Here is a 7,215-nt window from a genome sequence, read left to right as displayed (position 1 = left end):
TCTTCAATTTTAATTTGGCTGTTCAATTTTTATCTCAACGTTAATCAATGCCGTACATTCTTTGGTCTTGGAGAAACAACTTATTCCTGATAGTATTACATGATTTTTTATACCATCATTAATTAACATACTATTCGTTGATGGTAAGAAAAATTACAAAATGTAGAAACAGTTTTTCCACAACAATATACTCCAGAATCTTGCATTTATTCATTGCCAGAATATATTGATTATAATGGTGGTTGCTTTGATCTACGAGTTTATTTGCAGAACAGTTGCGTTTGTTTGTCGTTACTGTCAAAAATCGGGCATTTCGTATAACTTTAGAATGTTACAACGAAACAATGATATCAAGTGACATTTTGAAAACTGTTTTATATCGGAAATCTCAATATTAGACAGTATAATTTACGACATTGGAAACGCGAGGAGAGCTGTAACGATTGTGTGAAGTTAATCGAAATATGGCCGTGTCTTGAATCTTATTTGACGACGCCTCCGGTGTTGACCCACCTGCCGGAATCCCGCAGGTGGGTATTTCCAGTTTCCCTGCTCTCGCACCTTAGGTAAATATTTTTTAGGAGGCTTTTCCTTGATATTTGCACAAGCCTTTTCAATCTCTTTAACATCTTTGACTTTGTCCTTGAGATTATCACCATAAAGCGATTCGTCTGAAAGCATCGTGTCCACCATTGGTTTGACACTTTCATTTAACTGCGGTGTGATAAAAGATTTTCTTGTGCCATCGACTGTTGATGAAAAACATCAGTTAATCTTCATCTAAACCATCTTCTGGAGGTTCTATTAACCATAGAAACTGCAGCACCTAAGGCAGCTATGGCCGTGCCCACGCAATTCTGCGTTTCTATAAAATGTTGATCCCTCTTTTTTGTAATTTCTGAAAGCAATGGATTTATTTCTAGATTCAAATTAGGGGCTTCGGTGTAGAAGTCCCCTTTTCTATTATAAAGTTCCAGAATCTGTTTCTTATTCTTTTCTGGAAGACCTTCATTTTTCCATTTCAATCAAGTATTCTTTAGTTCTAGAAGATATTTAACTACCTTGAATTTGGAATCATTGGAATCTATTCCCAGTATCTTTAGAACACCACTCTTCGATGTCTCAAGAGCTCGGAGGATTTTAATAACTCTTCTTCAACTTTGTCTAAATTCGAATTATTCTCCTTATTTTCTACGTCTGTGAAAATTAAGGAGCAGAAGAATTATTAAGGAGCACTTGTTGTGCAATTGTGATATTATCGTTCTTGTTAAGCTTAATCACAATAACGTTCCTTTCAAGGTCGTATGGAGCGTAGCAATCTTTTTGATTTTTAAAGTCGTATGGACTGGTAAAACCGTATGGGTATTACCTCTCAACTTTCGTGTGGAAAGCTGTGAATACCGAGCGAGACAACCACAATGATTTTACTTACCGATTATATCTTTTGAAGGTAGATTTGGCGAATTCTGCTCTTTTTGTAAATTCGCTAGAGAACCCACCACTTTTGTTAGGTTATCTAACTGTTTCTGCAGTTGATCGAATTTTTCGTTAGTTTCGCTTGTTCTTCTTGTAGTCTGACATTTTCTAGATAAGGCCTCGTTATAATTCAACTTTTTCTTCGAGCGCTATGCGAAAAAAACCTTATCGATGTTTCGGCACAACGAAACAATATGAAAATAGAGAAACGCATAGGGGCAAGTAGACGATGGAAGAGCGCCAAATTCAAATTCAATATTCGCTGAACGGTGTGATGTGAAGCATGACAAGCATGACTACAATACTATCATTGAGAACGAGACATACAATATAATTTACGACATTGGAAACGCGAGGAGAGCTGTAACGATTGTGTGAAGTTAATCGAAAAATCAATTGCAAAATTTGTCACCGAACAAGCAGACAAACAAACAAGAAAGCGAGCTAATAAAAACGTGGTAAAAAGAGCTGGTTGCTACTGTATAGCTGATATATTGATTAAAAGGCCGTGGCGAACGTCTTCGGCTGGCCGAGGGAAGAGGGAAGAGAAAGGGCAGAGTGCATTACGTGGAAAACGAGGGAATGGGACAAGTGACCCGTAGGAATGGAGGAAGCGACTTGTTTAGGGGCACGGAAGACTATCGATGATTCTTACCGCATGTCTCGGACCGGCGAATCGGGAGCCGATATATGTTCGAAGTCACGCGTGGAGTTGCGGAACCGAGGTCAGGGGTGTATTCACCTGGCGCCGCCCCAAGTCACGCCCACCTGCGCAATTCTAAGCGTAGGCCGGCACGCCTACACGTGCACCGATACAACGCGACTCTCCCACCTACGCGACCTACATACAGTCTCGGACAAAATTTGCTGGACGTTGATTCGCCTCGGACGAGGCTCCCACCACCCCTAACCGGCTAATGTGATCAGATTTTGCGAAACTTGATTGCGGGACTGCACGAACGAAAAACGTGACACTGGCCGCCCACCCACCCGTCGGATCATTGGTGCTCTTTAACGTAACGTTTCGTTCCCTTACCGCCCTCGTCGAACAACGAGAACGGCCACATAATTAAAACACAAAGCATTAGGCTCACAGGGAAATAAGTGGCCGCCGAGGTTGTTTAGTGGCTCTTTATCGTGATAAAGATTAGACCAACAGTGTTGCACGTTTTTTAATGTCGTGTTTCGGTCCCCCGAGCGATAGTATTTACAGCCCCTACAGTTCCGTACTATCTCTAACGATTATTTAAATAATTATTTACCCTGGCAATATGGAACACGTGATTTTATAGGCTTTCTACTTGCTGCAGGTGGAAGAATTTGTTCACCTTTTTTATCGAGTTTCTTTATATCCTGTTTGCGTTAGAAGAGTTCGCTAGAAGTAGAATTTCAAAACTTTGTACCTGAATTTGAACAAACTGAAGTGAAGTGAAAGCTTATTTTCTTTCTTAAAATGTTTAATAAATTGAAAATAATGTAACAGTATTTTTTAAAATTTTTCCAATGGTTTTACTTTTTTAATTTACGCCTACTCATTCTTGTCGTAAATGCATAAAATCCGCTGTCTAGTGATCAGTACTGGCATGTCGAAGCGATAGCGGATAAAAATCGTCGGGCTCCAGACAGATAATTGAAAATGCATTCGAATCATCCCCGACAAGATGAAGAACGAGGAGAACTTCGGTCGCACGACTCGATAATTTTAACGTGTGGGTAATTTAAACTCGGCGAATTAGTCGCGTCACATTCGCTGATGGGAGCCGTGAATAATTAAATCACGTTCGGAATGCTCGCGAGCTGGATTATATCGATTCTTACGGTCGCGTCGTGCCGCAAGAATATCTTAATATTCATTTATTCCTGAAATCCCACTCGATGTCTCTTGAATCGGCCGATAAAAACGTTTGCATGAAATGTAGAACTACATATATTCCGCTGGGGAAAAAGGAAAAGCGAAGGGACGCCGCGCTGCAAGTGTGTATAATTTATCCGCTGAATCCGTATCTTCGAACACGGAAGATAAATTAAATATCAAACGAATTATTCGCTTCACTGATACGCACGCGAGAATGGAAATTAATATGCAGGTAGTGATCCATCGGCGATAACTCTTTCCCATCGTGTAATGGTACCGACTAATTTGAAAATTCTTTCACACTGTATGATGTACTTGTAGTCAGCGAATTGCTGCTAATTTGAAAAAGGTCTTCAGAAGTCTTTCGTTGTTTATTTATTCTGAAAGGTGAACAATAAAGTCATTGGTAATCAAGTAATTAGTTAAATCGAACAATTTATCTCATTTTGTAAAACTTAGTGATGTTGCTTGCTGATTAACAAGATATTTTTAATGCTCACAGCCCCATTTTAAATTGAATAATATGTACGTAATTCTACCAATTAATAATAGTTTAACATTCTTTAAAAATCCTATACTTTTACCGTTTATAATAATTTATAATAATTTCACAAACGCTTTCTGAATCGGGAAAAAAATGTTATTTTAGTCTCAGAATGTGATAGAACGTTTTTGGTGGTTTGTAATTCATAACTACACTGTGAACCTTTATGCAAAAGAAAAATGATCTAAATCAATTGGAAGAAACAGGTGTTAAATGAAAATCTATATCCTATTTTAATCATTTTAATAAGTCGAAAATTATATTATAATACCGTTTGGAAAACTTCCTTATTTTCAAAGGAACCAGGTGTGGTTTCTAGAAGATTCGAAAATCCAGTAAATAAAATCGTTCTATCGAATACGCAGAGCAGCTGACAATTTATTTATATCTGCGGACAGTATACGTGCTTACTTTTTTAAATCTATCGGCCATCATGTCACGAGGGATAATCGGAGATTTCCAGCAAAGCGTTTATCTTGACTGTTAGATGCTTCTCGATTACGTTGTCAACAGTACATTTTGAATACGAGAATGTATCGATTCTATTATCTGAGACTCTAAAGATAAATTGGACATTAACTAGGTTAATTATTTCGCCGTTAATGGGCTCATCGTGTCACCATTAATTGGGTTAATTGTTTCGCGTCTACGCACTCTTCGTCTTATCAGATATTTATTTGTAGAAACGTACTCCACAGTCGTCCAGTTACCAAATGACTTGTGATGAAACCGCTTACGTAATTTACATTCATAGTTTTCACACTAATTGTCTGCATCGTAGAATGGTTGAAAACAAGCTTTAATTTAATTATTTTGTTACAAGGCATATGCTCCAACTTTTCAAAAACCTGAGTCCGTTATAAATGTGCATGGTCAAAAAAATTGTTAGAATTATGTTAGTTTCACATAGTTCATTATAAAAAAGATCGGATTTAAATATTCATCAGATATGTTATTCAATATAGCTCTGCAAAACGACATGTCTATTAATTAGTTTTGTAGTAAAAGCATTTTATAGTTAACTGAATTTTTGGGAAGATCTCAGTGTGGTACTTAATATTGTTTGTCTGAGGAGGCTGTATGCTTAAACACTGCATGGCGTTTGCCATTTTTAAGGGCTCATTCGGGGGCTCCTCGAACCCAGCTCAAAAAATGTTAAATTTCAGTTATTTACATTCTGTAAAAAATTTCCCAAAAAATTGTTCATTGTTTCATACACCTTTACGTTTAATGTTTAAAGAACCTCATTGTTGTAAGTGAAAAACATTGTCTAGAAGAACGTCTCGAACTGGGGCGATGGCTCAGTATTCCCAGGGTTAACAAGATCCTCGAAATTAAGGGGTTATACACACTTGTAACTACGTGAATACGGTCTTTCCGCAATTTTTTGATAGAAACACAAGATCATATACACTACTGTGCAAAAGAAAGAAGAGCACCCGGCCATATTCAATAGAAAAGTGTAAAAAATCAAATAAGAACACAGTAATTTTTCAAAAAGGATTCCACTGTTTAATTGAATATTTCTGAGAATTTGTGTAATTGCGGATTGTCTAATACTTTAAATGCAATAAATCGATCATTGTACACTACAAATCCAACATAAAGATATTGTTTTTGTCATTATATCTTATAATTATACTGGGTGCTTCCTTCATTTGCACAGTCGTGTATTAGGATCAACATTAGTAATTGTTTTCGGAGAAAAACAACATGAAACAACCACGATCACGAATTTCCGTTTCGATTAAAATGTTTACAGAATATTCTAACGATGGTATACTCTCAGCAAGAAAAAGAAGTTTTGGCAAATCGATTTTTGCAACATTTACAAGTGTATGTAACCGGTTAAGGTAGTTCGTGCGCGAGATTTCAGATGCACTCTGCGCGGCAGAGAGTCCTCCCGTCCGTAACAGAAAACGTGTCAGAGCGGCATTGCATAACGTGAGGGTTGCGTAATCGAAGGAGGGCCGGAGAGCTCTTTCGAATTTTGTCCTCGACTGTATCGACATGTGAACGCTTGTTAGAACTTCTACCCTCGACCCGACACGTACAACCCCCTGCAAGGTTGACGATGTGGGAGGATGTGTGCGATCTCTCTCTTGGCAGGTGGGTGTGTGGGTGCTAGGCCTACGCCTACCAACCCCGCACGACCGATCACGCCGTCACACTGTTCCTACTACCCCAGTTCGGGGCGACGCGCGTTTCCGAGTTTGCGGAGCGGGTCACCCGGTGACACGTTCCTACGTCTATCCCATTCGACGACCCGGTTTATCGTCGCGTATGCGCGCCCCGACTTTTACCTACAGAAAAGTTAGAGCCTAACCTTGGGAAAGTTGTCGAAGGATCGTGAGCGCGCCGCGCCACGTTGCCGAATGGAAGCTCGAGATTTATCGCGAGACGAGTTTCGAGCACCGTTCCACCGGGAATTTGGTAGTCGCGTTCACAGACGTCTTTCGACTTCCCAGTTTGCTCACGGCTACGAATCTCACCCTACAAGTCGCTAGTCCAATCACCATGTATCCCCCATGCGAACGTTTGCACCATTTTGTTGTGATTTTTCTTGCTAATTTAGAGGGTGAACATCTTCAGATGGCTCGGGATGTATTCTGTTACAAATCTGCTCATGTCTTTGGGGTTTCAGATTTTTGAGTTTAGTTCGCGAATTTCACCGAGACAACCACTTGTGTTTCACCCCTATGAAAGTTGCGCCATTTTCTTTCGATCTTTTAGAAGAATTTGAATCGCGATAAATATGAACATCATGCGATGTGTACTATAGCAAGTCTCCTAAAGTCTATGCGGTTGATGTTAGTACAATTCGATATTTTTTGATAATTTATTAGACCTTTTGTTTCGTAATTCTTTTATCGTATCATTATAACCTCATTCAGTGACCATTCTTTTTGAACTGTATGTCGTTGGAAAGCTCTGAATTTTCGATTAATTTGATCGAAAATACTGGTGCTTAGAAAATACATATAAATGACTTTGTTTGAGAAAATTTGGAGGTCGCGGACTTAGTTGCCAATCTAATATTTATTTCGAGTGTTGCAATTCGATGGCCTGAGGCCACTTCGCAGATTTATATCTATGACTATTTATACATAATACCAAGGAGGCGGTATACCCATTGACATTAAGCAGATTTCTATTATTATTTAATGACCACGAACTTGGCGGCAAGCATACCATGAAGTGGCAAATAACACTTTGGCCCTTCAGCTTTCTTCATGTCACTCTGTCCAGTTCCGGAACTGGAGAATAACCTTTCTACAGAGATGCGTAACCGTGAATAATTTTACGACGTTCCTAACGCGTCCGCATTAAGGGGGTAGTC

The 7,215-nt window shown here is 39.0% G+C and overlaps 1 protein-coding gene across 6 annotated transcripts in view; it reads left to right on the top strand.

Annotated features, from left to right (window-relative positions):
* Positions 1 to 7,215, top strand: part of Mamo (zinc finger protein 628-like) — a 129,988-nt gene that overhangs the window by 101,749 nt on the left and 21,024 nt on the right. The window lies entirely within an intron of this gene.

The sequence above is a fragment of the Lasioglossum baleicum genome, chromosome 2 (genome assembly GCF_051020765.1).
Source record: "Lasioglossum baleicum chromosome 2, iyLasBale1, whole genome shotgun sequence".
In the NCBI taxonomy this organism is placed as follows: Eukaryota; Metazoa; Arthropoda; class Insecta; order Hymenoptera; family Halictidae; genus Lasioglossum; species Lasioglossum baleicum.
The sequence above is the reverse complement of the archived record's forward strand: the minus strand, read 5'-3'. Positions and strand labels throughout refer to the sequence as shown.